The 22,204-nt window shown below is 43.7% G+C and overlaps 1 long non-coding RNA gene and 1 other non-coding gene across 2 annotated transcripts; one reads left to right on the forward strand and one right to left on the reverse strand.

Moving 5' to 3' along the window:
• Window positions 1-1,553: 1,553 nt before the first annotated feature.
• On the reverse strand, window positions 1,554-1,625 carry TRNAT-CGU (transfer RNA threonine (anticodon CGU)). The gene has a single exon. It is a non-coding gene; the product is annotated as a tRNA-Thr (tRNA).
• An 86-nt stretch (window positions 1,626-1,711) lies between these two features.
• Window positions 1,712-19,068, forward strand: LOC109284915 (uncharacterized). The gene is made up of 4 exons (XR_009456304.1): window positions 1,712-1,792; window positions 6,947-7,062; window positions 8,446-8,533; window positions 13,767-19,068. It is a non-coding gene; the product is annotated as an uncharacterized LOC109284915 (long non-coding RNA).
• The last annotated feature ends 3,136 nt before the right edge of the window (window positions 19,069-22,204 follow it).

A 22,204-nucleotide genomic window follows, 5' to 3' on the forward strand; every position in this document is an offset into this window, starting at 1 on the left:
TGCAACCCCTGAGATTGGCGACGGCATCTGCAGCTGGGTGCGGATCATTGCTGGATGCCGCCAGCGTCTGTACAACTCGGGTTGAGAAATGCTGGTTTAGAGATATATCAGATAAGATGAAAACCCACAAAAAATAAAACATGTCTGTAGATTAGTACTTCAGATTTGGTATGGAAATCTTAATATGTTAGGAAAAGCCTTAGCCAACCTTACACATGTGTAGACAGGAAAAAAAGGTAAAAGGTAAAAAAAATATCAGGGATTATTGTGTGCAGTCTTTAAATTACCCTCTTCCCCTCTGCCTTTCAAAGATCAGCAGAGATACAGAACAGGCAAAGGTAGTTCCAGAAAAAAAAAAGACTTTAAATACCTCCATGACCTCCACCAAGGCCAGTCCATCAGCATGATTTAGGGACATGTAATGCTGCATTGGCTACTGTACCAAATTCATGCTCTCTGGGCATTTTTACATGTGCTCTGGGACGTGGTGCTGGGCGCTTTAATTAGGGAGCCACGCTAATTAAAAGTTCTCACTCATCACGTATATCAGCGTCTCCCCGCTGAAAAAATGGCGGTAGGCCACTGTGAACTAAAGCTCACTGAATGTATTTCGAAGTGCCTTGCCACCATTTTTTCAGCCTGGAGACACTGATACACGTGACGCAGCAGGCTGCCGAGCGCATCTATTTTTGTGCTCCAGCTGAGTCTGTTTATCGAGTCTGCTCTGGTGCGCTGGTGTGTCCGGCATGGGCGACCGGTGCCACCTTAGTCCCACAGTGACCAGTCAGTGACTGGGAGGTGGGGCCCGTGGCCAATCTCTCTGACTGGGAAGTGGCCGCAGTGCTACATCCAGCGCTCCCACTCCTTGGCTGGTGCTTGCAGGAGGGGCACCGGTGCTCCCCCTGCCCATCACCTCAGTGGGGAGTGCGGCGGGTCAGGGGGTGCACCAGCACTCCCAGGGCGTGCATGTGTACCCCTGTGCACCCCCTACGCATCGCATCGCCACTGGTGTCAGAGCGGGCTCCACATCCCCCGGCAGGAGCCCTTCCTGGCTTCCACCCGGCAGAGAAGCCCTGCCACTGGTATCAACCTGAGATAGTTCCTGAAACAGCTTGCACAATACAAACTGGGTAAAAGGCATTCATTTTTTATTTTAATCCTTTATCATTGCAGCGACAGATAACATTATTACACTAAAACAATATGTATAAAATAAGCTCCCCCACATCGTAACGCTGCCTCCGCCCCCACACACACGCGGGCGGGGAGCAGGTCCCGGGCTCACCCCGCGGCAGCGACCCTCCCCGCCAGGGCCCCGGGCCCCTGCGGGCTCAGCCGGGCAAGCCCGCTGTTTCGCCTCGCAAGACCTGGAAGAAATGCTGCAGGCCCTCGCGCGCCTCGCTGCAGCTCCCCCATTGTCCCCGGGAGTTGTTTCCCCTCCGCCTCGGGTGCCTTGGGGGCGAGGCAGGAGGGAGCAGCCCAGCTCCTGCCCGCCGTTCGTTCGAAATTCCCCTAAAAATTTTCCAGGCGAAGGTTCCCCCCCGCAGGGGCCGAGGCACGGACGGGGTTCGAACCCGTGATCTTCGGTTTACGAGACCGACGCCTTACCACTTGGCCACCGCGCCTGCGTTGCCCTGCCGGCCCCACGCCCCTGTATGCTGGCGCCACTCCCGAGCGCCGCCTCGTCATGGCTCGAGTGCGCGTGCGCCACAGCCACCTCCGCCTCCCCCTCCGCTGCCTGCGGGCGGCCATTTGGCGCTGGCGCCGCGCGGCGAGGCAGGGTCTGGTGTTGGTGAGCCCCTCAGCAGTGGCACTCGCCCGGGCGCGCCGTTACGACCGTTGGTCGCTGCTGTTAGGCAGGAGCCGGACATCTCGCTCGGAGCAACCGGCGACCTGCGCTGCTGCGTCCCGAGCGGGGAGGGCGGTGGGCGCTTTCGGGACCTCCTATGACCGCTGCGCTGAGAGCAGCCCGGGCGGGTGCCCGCAGTACAGTGCCGTGCCGTGTCAAGGGGCGGGGTGTGGCCACCAGTGGTTCCCGGCCCGCGCCCTGGGGGTTTGCAGGGGCAGCGGTACCACCCCGTGGTGCAGCCTGGGAGGAGGTGCAGCAGCAGGTCCAGGTAGTGGGGATCAGAAATGTGGGCAGAAGTGGAGGACCGGGGCAGTGAGTGAGCAAAGATGTGCATCCAGCAGGGCACTCACAAGGGGGGTCTTGGTCAGGTAGGTGGCAGGTTTGATGCATTAGAGATACGCCTCTGGTAGCAGGTTGGGATCAAGCACAGTGTCTGCAAGGGTAAAGGGCACGTGTCCGTGGCTAGCAGTCGCTGCCGCTCAGACTCCGGCTGTGGCCCACAAAAGGCAACTTGGACACCTCCCTGCTCAGGGTGGCAAGGCTCTCTGGTGCTGCTCCGACCGCCAGCCTGTCCTGTGCTGCGACAGTGCTCCCTGCTTCCTTGTCCATCTCCACATCCGCTTGGGTTTGTGGTCCCCTAGGTTGTAGGGTTGAGACTTCTCTGCTGCCTCCTTCCCCACCTTACCTGTCTAACCCCCTCGGGCAGAGGAATCGCCACATAGCAGTTGTGCAGAACGCAACAAGCCATGGAGGTTTAGGGAGATCTTGGTGGATGAACTAATGTGCTGCCAGGTGTGGGCCAGTGGCCCTTTCCACAGCTGACCTGGTGCGTGTGATTGTACAGCATTTTGGCATCTCTCATGGGATACACCGAGGAGACATGGCCGGACAGGGTAACTGCAATTCCAAGTGCAGAGACGCAAGCAACAGCCCCAAGAGCAGGGCCGAGGCTGACTGACCAACACTATCCTTTTTGCTTTCTCAGAGGTCCCCCCTGCAAATTGTCTCACCGTGCCTGGCTCACACCCAGTCTGCCTGCTGCTTCGCCTACAATTGTCAGAGGGCCCCAAGGGGCTTTATTTACAGTCCATGTTCAAATTGGTGATAACCCAAAGCAGCAGCAGCACTTGCTACAAGCAGCTACGTCTTATTAGTCATGTGTTTTGTACAACTACATTTTTTTTTAACTAGTCAGGCTTAGGGAAGCCACTAGTTATCCAGAAGAATGGAATAGACTAGCCCTAGGGTGTAAAAGGCTGCTGCATGCCTCTGAAGAGGAATAGGATCTCTAGAATATGCGCAGTGGTCACAGGTGCAAATGAACTGGCAAAGGTGTAGCAGGGTCATGCATTTTGCTGGGTAAGTGTGATTCAGTTATTGGAAAAAATGACATAGAATTGAATCTGGATAGCTAGCCAGCTAAGTGGTGTTTAAGCATCACTTAATTGTTTTAGCTGATGAAATAAGATTCCACCCAATTTTTGGTGGGGTTAGTTATGCTTAGTATATGCTTGGCTCCTCAAAATATACCACACTTTGGATATACTGTATTTACTCAAATACAAGATGAGGTTTTTCCTTCCAATTGGCATGGGGGAAAAAAGCCCCTCATCTTATAATCAAATGCAGGAAAATCTCACTAAATACACTGTCTGTCGTTAAACTGCTGCCAAAAGCAGCATGTGCTCAGCAATGGAAACCAACTATGAAGCTGATTAAATGCAGCCAACACTGAGCATGACTAAAAACACATGGCCCATATTGGGCAAACATGCTGATAGGGACCTGCCACTTTTCAAAAATTTTGTTTCAAGGGCCAGATCAGTTCCAGATTCAATTGGGCAAAGCCCAACAGTGAAGTTCCAAAATTTAACTAAGCTCTTTGCTCAGTCAGCAAGTCTGTGCGACTCTACCACCAGGCAAGTATCCTCCCTTCCAAACTCATTGGTCTGGAGCTTTGGATATTCCCCAAATCCAGACAGATATCATATGTACAAGCCCGGGCTCACAGGCCTTGGGATGCAATTGCCCCCAGTCTCACTTGATCTTAGCCAAAGGCCAAGAAGCCATGAAAAGCCATGCCTATTTTTTTAAATAAATTTTATTGGTAACACACTTACCAACATACACTTACAAAGCTTCACATATTGTAAAAATGATTACATATTCAAAACCATACAACTGCATATCTTAAATGACATATATCAACCTCTCACAAAAAAACAGTTGCAGGACTCTTTCTTCAAATCCCCGAAAAACAATTACCTCAGCAACCACCTGAAACTCTGCCCCTCTCATCAGTCCTGTCTGTTGGTGCAGTGAAATAAGTCCAGTCCTTTTTTCTCCATTTCTTCTCTGATCTTTTCCTTGTTCCAATCGATGTAGTATTTCAGTTCACGCAGCCCCAGCTGCTCTCAATGAAAACCTCTTTCAATGAAAACCAATCCCTTAAAACCCAGAGGTTTCTAACTTTCCATAAACTAGTTTTAAACATACTAATGAAGTCCTTAATAATGTTTCGTCCAGTCCCTTTGGTCTGAGTCTGTTTAGAACCATCTCTCGGGCTTACAGGTTTATTTTGGTGACACTCAGAAAGCAGTGGGCCCTTTCCCATACCCCCTTTGCAAATGTATACTCCCAAAACATGTTCCACTGTTTCTTTTTGCCCACACCTCTCCCTTGGGCACCTAAATATGCTCATCAAGCCTCAACTGTGTTGCACCTCTTTCATTGGCAAGATATTTCTTACAACCATCCATGCTAGGTCAGCACGTTCACCTTTTAGTTGTTTACCCACCGCCACTCCCCACACCTTCACTTGTCCTTCAGTGAAGGTTCCCACCAGCACCATCCTGTCTCTCTTCCTTACCGCTTTCATCAATTTCTCGCAATCCTTCAGGACCTCCAGCTACATGCTGACTTTATGGAAATGGGAGACTCCTCTCTAGGTTGCTTCTGCAGCCATATGGCTGAAGGCAAGCAAAGCTCGGGGACATCCGAACCCCAAGCCTCTGGGCTTGGGCCTACATGTAGGATGCCTGCCAAAGATTTGGAAGTATCTGAAGCCCCAGGCTAGAGTAGAAGATACTTGCTGGTAGCAGGGCCACATACGGTTCTTGAATGATTCAAATGGATTCAGATTTGATCTGGCTAATTTGACCTGGAACATGAAAAATTTTCCAAAAAAAATGATTCTATGTGACGGCAATGGAGATGACAACAAAAACAGGTGCAATGTTAAGTGAAAGGATGAGGAAGCAGGCAGGAGAGTTGGGAAGGGGGGAGGGCACTGAGGCATTCCTTGGCATAATTTGTTTTTCTTGCTGTGTATTATATAATAGGGAATTCAAAGTTGAACAGGTTTTGAAATATGATAGGAGGAGATTAAGGTGTTTGATATGTTAGATGCTTGTAACCTAGTTTAGAAGGGTTTTGAAGGATTATATTTCCCTCATGTTTAAACTGGCGTGTCATATTTTGTAAGACTTCTGGAACTCCTTTTTTATTTAACTCAACTTTTTATTTTATCTATGAGAAACAGAGCAAACCTGAACTGCAGTCACTTCATTTACTTGTGAGATGATCTTTTACTGTTATATTTATTCTCAATCTTTATTACTTGGGGGGCTTTGTACCCATTCTTTTCCATTACACTTTTTGGAAGGGTCCAATAGACAGTCTTGTGTGTGGAATCTGACTTATTTGAAGACATACATACATAACAAAAAGGTTTTCCCTCTTCAGTCTTTCCATGAGAATTTGAGTGAGTGTCATGATTTTGATCCAAGGTTATTTTCTTTTTTCTTTCTGCAGCCTTGTCAATGTTACAAAATTCTGGACTACCTGCTAGCGGTAATTCCAAATTCCTTTTCATTTTTTTATTTAAGTGTACATTAAGTTTTTCTTTCTTATTTTCTAGCTCTAGATATATACTTGTTCTTGTAATGGAAGCCACAGGGTAGCTAAATATTCTTTTAGTTTTATTTGAATGCTTTCCTTTTCTGTCATGACCTCTGTGGGCTCTTGAGGCAGAGGTAGACACTTTTTGATAGAAAGATTCTTCTGGATGGTTATTCATTTGGGATTTGGCACTTACTGATTGCTGTTCAGCATTTATACCACAGATATTGCACTGTTGCTGTAAAATACTCCACTTTACATCTTTTTCAATATTTTGCCTTAAGTTTGAGGGAGAATTGTTGACTGCTGGAATTACTTCTAAGTCTGCCTCTAATATATTTTCACTAATATCTGACTGCAGAGCAGGTGGACTGAATGAGTTCCATGCTTGTGGTATTATCAGTGCCTGCCTGTATAGTGATTTCTTCAGTGTGATACACTTGTCTTGCATATTAGCAGAGGAAAATGAAGTTTCATTGTCTGTAATGTTTGTTACAGCTCCACTTGGCTGGATTCTTGTAAGTGTCCATGGGGCGTTGGGGATCATCATCTTCATTGACTCACTATATACTGTAGGAAGTTTCCAAAGGAATACAAGATATTTGTGTTTTACATTAAAATCTATAAGATGTAGAGCATCTTGATCTATAAATGGCAGGTATAAATCCTTAGCTCTTTTAAGCTTATTACCATAATGAATCAGTTTTGTCAGAGGTCTTTTTAGATTAAAATAAACTGCTTTGAAAGATACTTGAACCATTGCAGGTAGTGTTCCTAATCTGACTTGTAGTGATTTCACTGTTGTATGATAAATAAGTTTATTAATCTCTTCTGATGTAAGTGATCTGACAAAAACGTTTTTCGGTATTTTTCTTGCTTCAGACATAATACTAGGTCTTGCATCTGATGCAAAATGTACATATGGAAAATTAAGACATTCATAACTTCTAGCATGTACAATGGTTGATGTTTCTTTTTTCCTATATGTGAAGCAATTGGCCGTAAGTTTTTCTTGGAAATGTGATGCAAAGTGTGTAGATTTTTTTAATGGTTCAGTCTCTTTGGGGGGAATCCCCCACGTTTCCTTAATTATTTTTTTCTTTATATGGAATTCAAGGCAATATTTGGTTTTCTCATTGAATGGTAAATTGATTATGTTTTTCACTTCTGTTTCATTTTTCATTCTGATTTTTCTAGATGGGCCTGGTATGGAGACATCAGTTGACTTCTCTGTCTGTAATTCCAAAACCCACTTGTGCTGAATATTTTTCTTTCTAAGATGACATTCAGACTTCTCTACAACTTGATCTGGAGTAAGTGGTCTACTTAGTTCTGTGTCTTGTATTGCAGTTCTTATTGCTGGATTTAGAGAAGGAGACTTTGGAATATTTTTTCTTAAGGGCTCTGTTTGTTTTGGAGGAATTCCCCAGTAAGCCAATAGATGTTTCTGTCTTATTTCAAAATTATCTTGGTTAAGAGAAGCTTGATGTATAAATTTCACCATTGTAGTTGTTTCCATTTTGGGTTTTTTATCATTAATAGATTGCTTTACAATTGGTTTCTGTATGACAGTGCAAGGTTGTTTAATAGTTACAGGCATTGCTTCTACTTTGGTAGCAAATGATTTCCTCATAACATGAAAACATTCATTATTCTTTTTTCCCAAAGATGAGCTTTGGAAGTTATTTCTTCCCATTAAGGAAACTTTGAATTGGAATTTATTTGTTGCCATAAATCTATTTTGCAGTTGATTCATTTGTTTTGTTAAAAGACACTGTTCAGGAAATGCTGGACTAGATGATACATTTTTTTCTTGATTTTGCACAGGAAAGTTGCTGTCTTCAGGGATGGAGCAGTTGTGTAATTCAGAATAAGAATTACAACTTTCACTGTCAGAGATATCTGATCCTGATTTTTCTGTTGTTGAACTTGCCTTTACTAATGAAGTTAATTTTAATGGGATGGACTCCAGGCATGTAGAAGCAATGGGATAACTGGAGCCAGTTACTTGTTTCAAGCTTTTTATATGAGATGGCATGAAAGATGATGATGTTGCTTTGGATAAGTGGCATAGCTGAATGTCCTCTGTATTAGAAAAACATAATCTGTTATCTTTACTTTCTTCACATAAGTCTTTCCGATACCAGTTCTCAGGGTCTTGGTATCTAACTGAAGCATTTATACCTGTCTCCCAATGTGCGTCAAAACTGCTGAAAAGTAAGAGGACAGATCTTACAAATGCAGAGATATTGGTATATTTCAAAATAATAAAATAGTGAGTAGAAAAGGGTGTTTGTTAAAAATAACTACTCCATATTCTTTTATAATATTTAAGGAGACCAAATTGAGCTTCAGTTGCATTAATAGAAAAAAAAATAAAATCAGATTTTATAAGAAACAACTAGTGTCAAACCCCAGAATATCTATTATAGTTTACCCAAACTGCTATTTCATAATATTGATCTTTTTTATTAAAATTCAATCTCAGATTTTTATAATAAACCTTTACATTAACTCATATACACTTTTAGTTTCAGGAAGATAGTCCCACTATATCTGCCTCTGCTGTACAGTTTTATCTAGGATGGGCAAAACTGAAAACTATATAAATACAGACCATATTTCACTTCATAGACTCAGAGTACCTTCAACACCTGTTCCTCTGATGAGTTATTTTATTAATAATTATTTCACAGAAGATGACCAGTACCTGGGATGGCCTTGTAGACAACCAAGACAAGAGCAGGAAACTCTTATGCTGGAATTTGGCACGTGCAAACAAAGGTAATTAATGGAGAAGATGACAGTAATCAGAGTTGTCTCCTTTGACTAACTCCTTCCTTTTTTGAATGGCAAAATATAGCAAAAATGCTTAAGATTCACATAATACTGTTTATCAACATATTTTTTGAAGAGGGGAATCACCCTTTATCCTTCAGTATGCAGCTGTTCAACCACTCTGCTTTGCTAGAGATCTCATAAGCCACTGCCTGGACTTCTAAGATCTCTCCCTTTTCTAAGTGCGAAGCAAGGTTTTTTGTGATATATTTTGTTGGACCAGCTGTATATTTTGGAAAGATGTTAAACAAGCTTTCCAGCACAAAATTACTATCCCTTGGGTGGATCACCCTAGAAGCTCCAAGCACTCTCTCCAACTCTCCTGCTGTGTTTTCTCGGGTACATGCTGTATCTTGTTTCCCAGACTCCGTAACTGGACAAAATCCCAGTCTAAACCAGATTAAACAGTTTATTTGGAAGAAGATCTAGGCAGCTTTCCAGTGATTTTCCCCCCAGGAATTATACAAAAGAAAATATCAGGTGTGTGATCTTCATAGAAATGGCAATGGAATGCCTATAATAAGGGGTAGACTGGGTGTGGGGGGACAGGCGGTGTTGGGAGTGCAGTCTAACCTCCCTTTGATTCCTGCTCCACTGAAAGTTTAAAAGATATTGCCCAGCAGGGCAGCCACATTTCTATTCAGGTAGAGTTGAGGGAGTCAATTGACTTCATGCTTTATCATTATCTGATTTCTACTGATTTCTTCACTCAGTAGATGTTAACAACCCTTGATTTTCCACTACTCAAGCTATCCTTTCTTCTACAATTATCCTGTCTGTTATCTATTTCTGGTAATGTTTCCCTGCTCACCCACCAGCAGGTCCAATAAATGTGTGGGTTTTTTGTGGGGGGGCATTTGGGGTAGAGGGGTGTGGAGTAAGGAATGACTGGGGCATTAGGGTGGTGGGGGCTGGGAGGCATAGATGAGGTTTGGGATTGAGGGGGTGGGGGGATCTGTTGTGCTAAAATGAAGTGTGAGGGTGTGGGGAGCAAGAGGGATTGTGAGCGAGGGGGACCCAAGTGGTGTGAGGGGCTGCAGTGGTGTTTGAATGCTCAGAGGGGCAGGGGAGCACTCCAGATGGTGTGAGGGGGATGGTAACTGTGGCAGCATATGATGTTGAGAGCCACTGTTGGTGCTGTCTCAATTTACCTCAGTGCTACTTAACTGGGTACTGCTGGGTCCGGGTAAAAATTGTCCCCCATACCTGCTGCACAGCCAGCCCAGGGAAGGCAGTAGCATGTATACACGTTTCTCCTGCCTTAGGGCTCTCTGATAACCCTAAAGTAGGGCAGAAGAGCTGGCTCAGGCTATAGCCTTTCCCAGTCCACCTCTCCCATGCTTCTCCCAGAAACAGGGTGGAGTGCATGGGTGGAACAGGGAGCTCTAATGCAGCAGAAATGTGCATGCAGCTCAGCACTGTACGCAGGGCAGTTTTACTTGCCTGTGGCAGCCACATCATCACCTGCACCATAGCACCCCTAATCAGGTTTCATGGCACCCCTCCCAATGTTCTAGGGAGGTTGGTTTTATTTGCAGTTTAAACACAAACTGAAATTTCAGAAAGCTAAAACAAAAGTACTTGTTGTTAACCTCATTGCAACAAAAAGACCAGTATGTATAAATTTAAAAGGTTTCTTTTTATCTTTATGCTGATCTTTTTGGTATCAAAGTTAAAGCTCATGGACTAGTAAATATAAGCTATATCTTCGCCGCAAGATATTGAGTCTGATGTCTCGGCTTATAGGGTTACCAGGTCCAAAAAAGACGACACCTGTCATGGGGTGGAGGGAGTACGATGGTGGGGGAGGGGGGGCAGCGACATGCCGGTGCGCTGCCCCTGCCCATTCTTTGCCCCTCACTGACAAGCCACCCCCACCCCCCCAGCCCTGCTGCTGCCCCTCACTTGCAAACAGCAGTGCCCTGCTCCCCCCCCCGCGCTTGCTGGTGCCCTTCACTCCTGACCTGCAGCCCCCTGGTGCTGCCAGTACCTTGCACACACAACCCACAGTCAACTGTCCCTTCCCCCATGCCCCTCACTCCTGATCCATGGCCCCTGCCAGCCCTGCCGGTGCCCCTCACTCCAGATCCACAGCCGCCTGTGCCCTTCCCAGCCCTGCTGCCTGAGCAGCTCCTGCATTGCATGTACACCTGCTCTGGCTCTCTCTCTCTCTCTCTCTCTCTCTCTCTCTCTTTCTCCCCCCTCCCTCCCTGGTTTGCCAGAGCCCATGCTGGGAGCACATGACCCCCAACAGCCAATCACCTTGCTTGCTGCTCCCAGCCCAAAGCAGCCAGCCCAGGAGAACAGAAAACCTGGACATTTGCTCTTTTTTAAAAACCTGCCCAGATGCAGCACAGGGGTCCAAAAAAGAAGACATGTCCAGGAAAACCTGGATGTATGGTAACCCTATTGGCTAATGACCATAGGTGACTCGTAGGGTGGGCCAAGGGGAGGCACATGCTCCTCCTGAGATTAGCTGTTGCTGCTGCTGTTGTCTTCTGCAGGCAGTTGCCACTTACCACCGCTCCCCCTGCCACCAGCATCACTGCTGGCGTCTGCGGGTGGTCCCCACTCACCACCAACGCTGCCACCTACAAATGGTGCCTCCCCCAGTCTCAGGAGGCACCAGTCATTCATGCTAATGACGTATATTGCTCTTCATGTGCCAGGCAGTCTTGAAACAGTCTGTTGGTTCTTAGCTTGAATGCTAGCCTTTCTTTATGAACTGCTACGTACTGTTGTAAAAGATGTTTCCCTCATCCTTGTTCCTGGGTTCAGATCATCTTAGTATTAACTAGGGCTGTCAGTTAATTGCTGTTAATGTGTGCAATTAACGCATTAATTGGTTCATGTTAATCGCATTAATGTTTCACCTTGTATATTAATAATCCACCTTAATATACTTCACTTGCTTGAGCACTGTGGATTACAAAATTCTATATATATATAAAAGTCTTAGTATGTCTGTCTGTCTGTAACACTTTATTCGCACTTTGATTGGTTGTCTCGGCAGCCAATCAAAGTGCTCCAAGAGCATTCCGGACAGAAGGCGGTGGCAGCATGGCTGAGTGCTGTCATGACAGCGGGGACAGAGAGGGTGGAATGGGGCAAGGGGCAAGGCCAGTGCTGCTGGCCTCACTCCCTCCCCTCCCAGCCCTGCTCCCTGGAGGTGGCAGCAGCATGGGGTGCTTCCCAAGGGGGATGGAGGGATGGCAGGCAAGCTTCCCCCCTGCCCTCCTGCTCCTTGGAGGCAGCGGTGCGAGGGAAGGGGGCAAGAGGGTCGGACCCCTGCAGTGGGGAGAGGGCTGGGGGGGACGGGGTCAGGCCTGCCATAGCGGGGGGAGGACATGGGGGAGCAGCCTTGGATCCAAACTGCTGGGGAGAATGGGATTGGGCTCGAAGTAACGGGGGAGGCGGGGCTGGATGAGGACGGGAGGAATGCTGGGCTCCATCCCCCCCCCCACCCCATCCCCTGTAATTCTTGATGGGCAACTTGGTAGTATTTTATAAATATGATGCAAAAGTAAGCAAAAGAGAAAAGGCTTGAATGTTCATTTAGGAATATTTGCTGTGTTTCTCCTGTAAGAAGAGAAAGTTTACCAAATTGGAAACTAAGATTAGACTTTACCTACCTGACATAACTTGACATTGATTGTGAATTGATTAATCCAAAAACTGAACAAGAATCTGTCAATAAATAGAAAATAATTTACTGAAATAGGAAGAGCTTAATCTATATACTACTTCCATTAAGTCCAATTAAGAATATGGAATTAAAAGGACACTGTTTACCCGGCTGTCACTTCTCCATCTTATATTACAAACCACCACTAAACTAACTAAAACATAAAGAATTTAAGGGAAAATCGTTAAACACATTTTGTACAAATACATTTCACTGTTTGGTTGATGGCCTAATACTTTATTTTCATTCATTGCTCTCATTTCATTTGTTGCATTTACAAGCGCTGTAAGTGGGCCTTCACTGGAGATGCAATGTTTATATTCACAAGGAAACCCCAGCCAGGGCAGGGTGGACTTGAGCATGTTTGGTGTTATGTTTTCCAAAATATTTTTAAAGACACAGCAAATCTGTTATTTGCTTCTTTTATTTTATCAGGTCATATCATGTTCCATTTAAAGCAATATTTCAGAGTTAGTCAGTGCAAGAAAACGTAAATCTTATTATTTCTTCTGTAATGGTTGCTAAGTGTTACTAATATAAAAAACAAAGCTTTAAAAAAAAAAGAGATCAGATCATGTTCTGTCTAAAACAGCTAGTCAATACAAGTTTGTCAATACAAGTTTCAAAGTTAGTCAATACAAGAAAACTTAAGACTTGCTGTTTCTCTTTTATGTTTAAGTGTTACTGATGTAAAAGCAATAAAGACTATATATATGTTGTTATTATTATACTATTAAGAAGTTATTTTATATTTACCATTTGTTTGACTTCTTTGAGAGCAACTTCCTGTCTCCTGTATAAAGGAAGAAAAGGATTAGAAGACCAAAAGAAGTCCTAGTCACAGCTTCCTTTCATTGCTACCAACCTCAGTTGCTGAAATCTTTCACTAACCTTACATCTACAATACACACTACATCACATTCAGGCACCTTGTCCTCACTTGTAAAGTCCTCCATAATCTTGCTGCCACCTATATTTCTGCTCCTCATTCTTTACTTTATGTTTTGTTCCTACACCTTTCCCTAGATTCTCTTCTTACTGTTTCCTTAATCTAGGAAGAGAATAACAGTTGTAGTGGATCAGAGCAGTGATCCAAATTATTCAGCTTTTTGCAGCTTTGGTGGTGGTTAGTTATGAAGTACTTTCTCTCCAGTCTTGCTTCTACTTTTAGCTTCCCATCTTCTCTTGTGTAGTTCCAGTGTTCAAGGAATAGTTTCCCTGTTATTTAGTCACTGAACTCTTTTTTCTTCAATCCTGACAGAAAGCTTATTTGTTCAAGGGTCATTCAGTGTTCATTTTACCAAAGATCCCTTTCATTCTAATTTATTTAAATCACTGTCCTAAAATGTGAATGTAGAATTCAAGCAGTGTAGGTAATAGAACATGGCTTGCTGTATGTTTATCTACTGCATATATCTGACACGTTATAAAGTACTACAAGTGATAAAATTACTTTTCAAGTATATCACACTAAAATTGTATTCTTTTTACCAGTTGAAAACATGAAGAACTTTCTGAACTCTTCTGTTGTGGCATTTGTGCACTGGTTGTTTTGTAAGATGTCCAGATGGCAAAACCTATCAGCAGAATAAGTATTGCAGTTCCCAAATAGAAACAATTCCAGGAGGGTAGAGGAACCTGGCTGAAACCATATTTCCAGAAGATCGTCTTTTCAAAAAGATGTGATTTATTCTCTGTCTTGTACAAAATAGCTGGCTTTTTCATGTCCATAAGAGCTGCTTCATATTTAAAGAATGGTTTCTTTTCATGGTTTCTTTTCAGTAAAGATGCATTAAGCACTAGAAATATACACCAATATCTCATGGTAGTCCACCAGAGGGATCCTTTTCAAAGTAGAATTATATCCAATACATTATTAGCACTGAGCACCTATCAAGTAGTCTGGTTTAGCCTGATAGAATCTGTAGGTTTGCCTATAGAACATTTTAAACAAGACAAATATGTCATAATGCTGCATTTGTCCTATCTTAAACATCATCCTTGCATACAGTCAGCTTGAGCAGAAGGTGCAGGGGACTTTTATAGCCCAGCTAGGTAGCCATTTGTACATCGTATATTAATAAAGTTAGTTTTTGTTTAATTTTCAGCAACTTCAAACAGAGAGTATAATCTTTGATTAACTTCATGAATTTTTGTTGGCTGATGATTGTGCCTTAGTCTCTCATTAGTCTCTCAGGAACTGCAAACCATGGTGGAGAGCTTTGCAAATATATGCTAACTTTTTGGTCTGGTTACTAGTCTTTTAGGGACCAAAATCCTCCATCACCCTGTGCCTGCAAAACCATAGGTATTGTCAGAAGCCAGCATTAATGAGCAGGATCTCCAATCAGTTCCTAAATGTAACTATTGTGGGAGTACTGTAGCATGCTACGATGAATGATGAACTTCCACAAAGAATTGCCAAAGCCATCACAATGTTTGGAATACTACCAGGCTGGTATTAGAACTCACTGGATACATCTACATGTGCAATTAATGTGCCTGAATTTATATCACACAAAATTCAGGCTTATCAAAGCACTTCGGGGTGCACATCTACACATGTGTCCCATCAGGAGCAAATTGCACCTGACAGGAGCAGCCTAGTCCAGGGCTTCTTCCTGCCCTGCTCTGCCCCAGCCAGGGGGAGCTCCAGGTTCCCCCAGGTGCCAGCCCTGGGGCTGGCAGGGAGCACAGGGGCCCTTCCCAATACCTTCCATGGCTGGGAGAGCCATCCCTGCTCAGCTCCCCATGTGGCTGAGGATTAGGATCCCCACGTGGCTGGCAAGAAGCATCCCTGCTCAGTGGGGATGGCTTTCCCAGCTACATGGTAATTGGGACTCCCTTGATCCCCACATAGATTGGATGTGGCAGTCCCAGTTGCTGGGACAGCTCTCCTGATCATGTGGGGGTCGGGACAGGTCCCAGTCCTCACGTAGTGGGGAAAGAGCTGCCCTGCAGCCAGCACAACTCCCCCCCACATTGCGGGGCTTAGCTAGGCAAACGTGGGCCCCTTGCTGTCTGGGCTGACCTGGAGCAAATTTCTTCCGGTCAGCATGTACATGTGCATTACTACACAGTAGCTAATGAACCATTAATCTAGTACCTATATTTCCTAGTACTGGCAAATAGCGCATTAGCCTGATTTACTGCACAGTAAGTGCTGTGCATATGTAGACGATGACACTTTATTGCACATTAGAATAGTCTAATGCGCAGTAAAGCATCTCATGTAGACATACCCACTGTGGACCAAATTGAAATGCTTTAAGGACTGCCTGAAATTTCAACTCGAGCAGTGCAACATTGGCTTCTGATTGGGAGCAACTGGCATTAACTCAAAACCTGGGACAAGACAGCATGGCATTTGCTAACCCAGAGGTTCTACATTTTTTTGACTCAGGACACCCCTCCTTGGACACAAGACACCCCTTGGCAAATCCCACCTCTTAGCTTTAGCTCATTTTTTGAACCTGGAAAAGTAGTTGCAAAGAACTCAGAAAGACCACAAAAGGTTAGAATGTTTTTGACATTATTGATTCCTATTTGAAATCTCTGGGCTTATCTTGTGAATTGTGTGTGTGTTTGCCTACCTAAGGGTGCTAATATTGCTCTTATTAAAAGTATCTCATGGCACTCTCCTTAGGAATCACTGTGCAAACCTGTTCAGGTGCTTGCCCTTTGAGAGCCCATGCATCTGAGATGCTCACGATAGGTCTCCTCTTGATGGCTTGAAGCTGTCCTCTTTGATTCCAACAACTCGATAAAAAGAATGAAGACTGTATGGATGAATTCATTGCTCATCCAAATCTTCGTTAAGGCTTTTGGACTCAGAAATATTAATAGTGTAAAAACAACATCTATTTTTCTTCAATAAGGAAGTGCTGTACTTAAGGGACTTTTTTTTCCTTTTGGGTAAAAAAGGCTACATTTTTAAGGTACTTCTCTCATTTCCCCTCTCCTGCAGTTGCTTGCAAATGCAAACACAATTAGGCATAGGCAGAAATGACAGCATTTAAAACTGTAATTATCTAATTTGCAGATGCAGTCAATTGTGGCAACAAAAGTAGAAACCATTAACCAGAAAAAAAGAAAAAGCCAACAGCTTGTATGTTCTTCTGTGTTGCACTTTAAAAAACTAAAGGCCCTTCAGATCTTATCACCCAGGTTATCTATGGAATTACATTAAGTGGAGTTGCATCAGCCTGTGCTGGAATGCAGTTTTGGCTTCTGGCTGGTTGTCCATCACTGTCCTAAAGTTTAGGTTTAGGTAACCAGTCAGGGGATATGGCAGACTTGCCACAGAGCCTTTGGGGCAAAAAACACTGATTACCCAAGTAAATAAAAATGTAGATATTTCTTGTATTAGTGATGTCCTGCCAGTGTTCAAAACAAGACACTCCAGTGTTTTCTCTCTCAGTCGATGAAATTCTGGATAGGGGTTCTGGATAGAAGGTTGCATAGAGAATGCTGGAAAAATGTCTATTTTGTTCCTTTTGGAAACCCATATTCTCTATTTTCCTGGAAATCAGCTGCAGCTGGTAGAGGTTACGTCCTGGGCAACAGAGGTATTAGGGTTTGCTACTGGAATAGTGGCAGGGGGGCTTAAGGCTCCAGCTGCCTGAAGCAGGGTGGAGACAGGATGCTTGTGCAGGAAGAGGTGTTTCCATGAGCAGCCAGGTTAACTCTCCCCTGCCCCAACTGCCATAGTTTTATATGGTGAGCAACCATGTAAATCCCTAAGTTTGTCAGTGATACCTCTCCTTGCAGCAGCATCAGTCGTGGAGAGGGAGGGTGAGGCTGATGAGGGAACTCCTGCCTCTGCTCTGCTGTGTGTCTGGAACCTTGCACCCTCCCACCTCTATTCTGGCTCTCCCATTTACTGGGCTTCTCCCAGTCCCCCACCCTTCGTTATGCTATGGCTGAAAATACTTGGACTTTATTCTAAAAAATGCATGTGTTTATATGTGTTTATAGATTTCTGAAGACTTTTCCAGCTTATAAGTTTGCCAAACCAACTGTATCCTTTCAGTCTCTGTGAACAGAGAGAGACATGTATATTTCCTCTTCTGCAAACAAACTTTTTGGAAAACATCCCTCCTTTTCTTTTTCCCTGAGAATTTAGATTCCCTTTATATTTTCCCTTTGCATTTCCCTCCTTTCTTGCTCTAACTTGGATCTGGAAAGGTTACAATAGCTCCTTATGGAGGATTGGGAACTTCCCTACCCTAATAAATCCTTGATTTTTTGTAGGAGGTAGTGTTGGTTGAACTGCTCCATACATTAATTCTTCTCAATGCTTAATATTTTCCATTCATTCTTAAGGTACTGTCATCTACCTTTTCCATCATCTTCTGCCTTGCTTTGTCTACTAACTAACCCAAGTGGCAGATACCGTATTTTTCCAAGACCACCCCAATAGACATATTCAGCATGTAATACAAAAGCAATAAAAGTTACATCACATAACCTGCCACTACTACTACTTCATAGCTTCCAGTTGACTCTCTTTGTGCCATCTGGATGCTGTTTCCTTTTGGCTGAGAAGATGCAACTTCAGAGACAGCTAACTGTGCATGAGATGATCAGCTGCCAGAAACGTAGCTAACCATCACTGGCAACATGTCACAGACTGTGCATTTATGTCAACAAGAGCAGAACAAAAATCCATTCATTTTCCTTAATGCTTGGCTGAGGAACAGCGGTATTAAAATGTTTTTTTATGAGTTCCTTCTCCATTGAAGTGCAGTTTGTTTATTAAAATGTTTTAATTTTTTATTAATTGCTTTAGAAAGCACGCAGTGAGAAATATTCCATTCTTTGCTGGAACAGAGATCTGTGTCAAAGTGATACATAGTATTTTGTCAGTCACTCTAAAAATCTGGGACAAATCTACTGTACAACACTGCTTTTGAGTGAAGTGGTGAGAGCCTGGGGAATGGGAGTTAGGACTTGTTTCTGTCTGATATGTGAGGACCTCATCTAAGTGGTAACTAAAAAAAGTAGTCTGACAAAACAGGTGACACTTGAATTACCTTCTATACTTTACTATGTGCCAAAAAAATCAATGTTTTGGCCACTTAATATGCATGTCGGCAGCAAAAATACACGATGTCTCCTCCACCAGTAATGAACCTCAAGATGCTGCTTCTGTGTTGCTGCTGCTGTTCTGCCCTCCCCAGTGCTGGGGCTGGAGCCACTGTAGGGAAGGTACAGGAGGTGGGGTTGGGGGAGCACAGCACTAGCCAGTTTTGCCTTTGCCTCAGATTTGCAACCTGAGCCCCCATTGCTTCTGTCTCCGATATGTTGAATCTACCTCAGTGTCTTAACCCTCTCCATTTATTTCCCAATGTCCCAAGTCTTTCATTTTTAGCAGTACCTTCCGTGTCCTCTTGCAGCAGAGGCTAGCTGTCTTTCCTAGCATTTAGAAGCAAGTATGGGGGATGCAGGTTCACTCTAATTCCACCAGGTTCTAACCTGTGGCCCTGGCTGGTTTTGCAGCAGCACATCCACAAGCTTTGCTCTGGTGCAGCTTGGTACCTGTTTCATGGGCCATCTCCGCACCTCTGGTTCCTCAACACATACATCTTCCATCTTACCTTTACCTTTGGCCTCTGCTGCCTAGACTGCCCTTCAGTCCCTCAGGCTTCATGTGCGCATCAGGGACATCTGTCAGTACTTATTGAAACATTTTTATAACCTTTTATAAATCAAAGTAACTCTTGTGTTGTAATATACTGGTGTTATACTGTGGCCCAAAGCATTTCAATAAAAGTTTTCTGACTAGTTCTGTTAATAGCATGATTGTCCTTGCTCTGTATTTGGAATGGGAAGTCCATTATCTATTTTATGACTCAGTCAATTTTTGCTTTGTGTTGTTAGGAGGAGTTCTGAAATCTAGTAGGATGAAAAAATTGGCCTCAAGTCCATTTGTTTGATGACTGCTGAAGCTTAGCCATCTGGTGGAGACATGTTATTTTGAGTGGCTCTGTGTCAAACAGCAAATTACTTTGGCTTCAGTTTGAGTGTGAGCTAGTAAGAGAAGTATCTCTGGATGTCTAAAGCTAGTTTCTTCACATATGCTCTTGCCTTTTAACCATATTTAAAGAAAACAGCACAGGATGATCATCATAAGAAAATATGATAGGAGTGCTCAACACCCTTATCTTTTCTCTTTTTGCCAGTAGGGCAGTGCAATGTCTGATTAAAAAAAACACATTCTGCTTTCAGATGATTGCAGAACACTATCCTGAATTCACTGCCTCATAAGAACCCCTGCCCCCAGAATCAGTCCATACTAACAAAATGCCATTTACTTCAATGGCAAATCAGTGCACCATGTAATTGCAAGACTGCAGCATATGCAGTGCCCAGAAATATAACTTACAATTTGGTCAAAGAAGCCAAAAACAAAGAATCTGATCCTTGTCTTTCCAGTGATAACTTTTCAGAAAAAAACAAGTGATTTGTAAAGGCAACAAAGACTGAAGGAGAGAACCGTGACAAGAATGTCAACCTTTATTCACTGGAAACACTGATACTTTTAGCATATCCCTCTACCCCTTAATCTTGGCAGTATTTAAATTAAATAAAGCTTATGAAAGCCTCTTCAAGAACTGAACCTGACTCTAGGTTTAATATCCCCCCAACTAACCTGACTGAAATATGTAAAAGAACCAAATTACTCTGCAAAAGTAAATTTATTGAATTCTTCACATCTTTCAGTTTATACCTGGGAAGATGTTTTTGCACAGCTCTGATCACAACCTGGTCAGCTACTGTAGACCTGTATTTCAATAGGTTGAGCAGGGGGCCTTTTAGTTCTGCCAAAGAATGAAGCCGCCCCCCCCCCCCACCTGTTTGTGGAAGAATAATTTAATATATTAGAAAGAATGGATAAGACATTATTTTAAATGGAATTATATGGACAGCCCATTTATAAAATCCTATGCAAGCAGTGTTTAAGCTGCTTAGCTGTCAACATTGTTTATTGTAAATATCGTTTTCTATCATTCACAATAAGATATTGTGAGAAATCATATTTTATGCTGACATATCCATGGAGATATCATTGCCATATGAGAGCCAGCCACCCAGCAAGGATGGTGTAGACATTAAGCATTCAAAAGTCTGAGACCAGGGACAGTCAAACTGAGGTTTTATACAACCAAAAAAACAACATTGTAATAAGCTGTGGTAAAGAGTGTAACCACCAGGGCCAAGCTGTATAGCCAGAAAGCGTCCTGGGTTGGGAGGAGCCTGGTATATCCTTGTTGTGTCCAAGACTGGGTACCTGCAGGTCATAAAGGAGACTGTTAGGTTTAGGGGACTCCTGAGACATTGTGGATGCTGAACACCCTGCCTGGTTCTGAACAAGAGAAAGCATGAAAACTTTGGATAGATCCAAGTGAATTGAAGGTAAGGCTAAGAGGGGTCTGGGTTGTTAAAAACCAATGAGCCATGGCACAGCTGTAAGGGCTAAGAAGATTGATCAGGAAAAGATGGAAACTGAAAGATGTATAGCAAAAATCATATTTTTTTATACCAAAATAACTCCTGGCCAGAGTGAGCCTTTTTTAACACAAAGTCTCTAAGAATTTGTTTTGACCATGTTAAAAAATGTATTTCATTAACTTAGTTCTCAAAAATCCCCAAACTGTTGTAGCTGAAATTAAAAAAAAATGGCCTGAAATAGCCAGCCAGTAATTTCAGCTGAAATTGTTAGTTTGGGATCATGATCAACAACTGAAAACAAGGTCCATTATGGGGAAATTCTGTAAAACAAAACAAGAAAAAAAGGCAACAATAACAGCTCCAATATGTGATATATTCTTACATCTCATATTTTCAAACTTGGCTGGTTTTATATCAGGGGTGTCAAACATAAGGCTGATGGGCCAGATCCAGCCTCTGGTGCCATACGGTCTGGACTATGAATCTCAGACTGACCTGTGCAGGGCTGGTCTGGCACATGGGCTGGACCCAGTACCAGCCGCAGGTGCTGCTTGCAGCACAGGGGCCTAACACACGGTGCACACTGCATGTGGACTCTTGCTGGACTGACCGTGTGCACTGGCTCCGGGGTGATCTGAATTGGGCTGTGGCAGAAGCTGGAGTTGGGCTGGACGTGCTGCCCATGACATGGGGCTGAAATGGGGAATATAGTGGCCCTGTGTGCCACTGGACTGGCTCTGGTGTGGCCTGATCTGGTTCACAGACTGGCCCAGAGACCTTCATCTGGCCCACCAGGCCTGATGAGTTTGATACCCCTGCTTAATGTAATGTAATACAGGCAGTCCTCAGACTTACGACACAATTGGTTCCCGAAAACTCTGTTTTAAGTTGAAATGTAACTTGAAACAAATTTTCTCATAAGAAACAATGTTATAAATGGGGGATTGGTTCTTGAACCAAGGCCCAATACCCTATTTTCACCAAAAATACCTCCAGGTTTTGTACTCGATCAATTATAGATGAGTAATATAGCTACATAAGTGTATTTATATTGTAAATAGCAATCATTGATTTGGAAGGACTTGTTTGAGGTGACTTTGCTGGACTTTTTGAAAGGCCCTTGGTTGAACTTTTTGAAGGGTTCTTGGCTGGAGTCTTGACTGCAGGTGTTTCTGGAGTCTTGTCTGCTTTCTTAAAGAAAGTGTCCAAGGAAGTTTGGACAGATGTTCTCCAGGGAGATGAGCGATGCAGTGAGCTTGTTCACTGGTGTGGTGTCGCATCGGATCAAGTGTTGTAAGTCGAAACTGACATCAGAAAGTTGAAACAGTGTGTCAATTTATAAACATAAGTGCAAAACGTTGTAACTCAAAACATTGTAAATTGACGACTGCCTATATAATCTTGATCAGGTATGTTCTATACCAGGACTTGTTTCCTGTAAGCGTGGCTCATCAGCTTCTCATGAGCCAAAATAATGT

Source organism: Alligator mississippiensis, chromosome 13 (genome assembly GCF_030867095.1).
Source record: "Alligator mississippiensis isolate rAllMis1 chromosome 13, rAllMis1, whole genome shotgun sequence".
Classification (NCBI taxonomy): domain Eukaryota; kingdom Metazoa; phylum Chordata; order Crocodylia; family Alligatoridae; genus Alligator; species Alligator mississippiensis.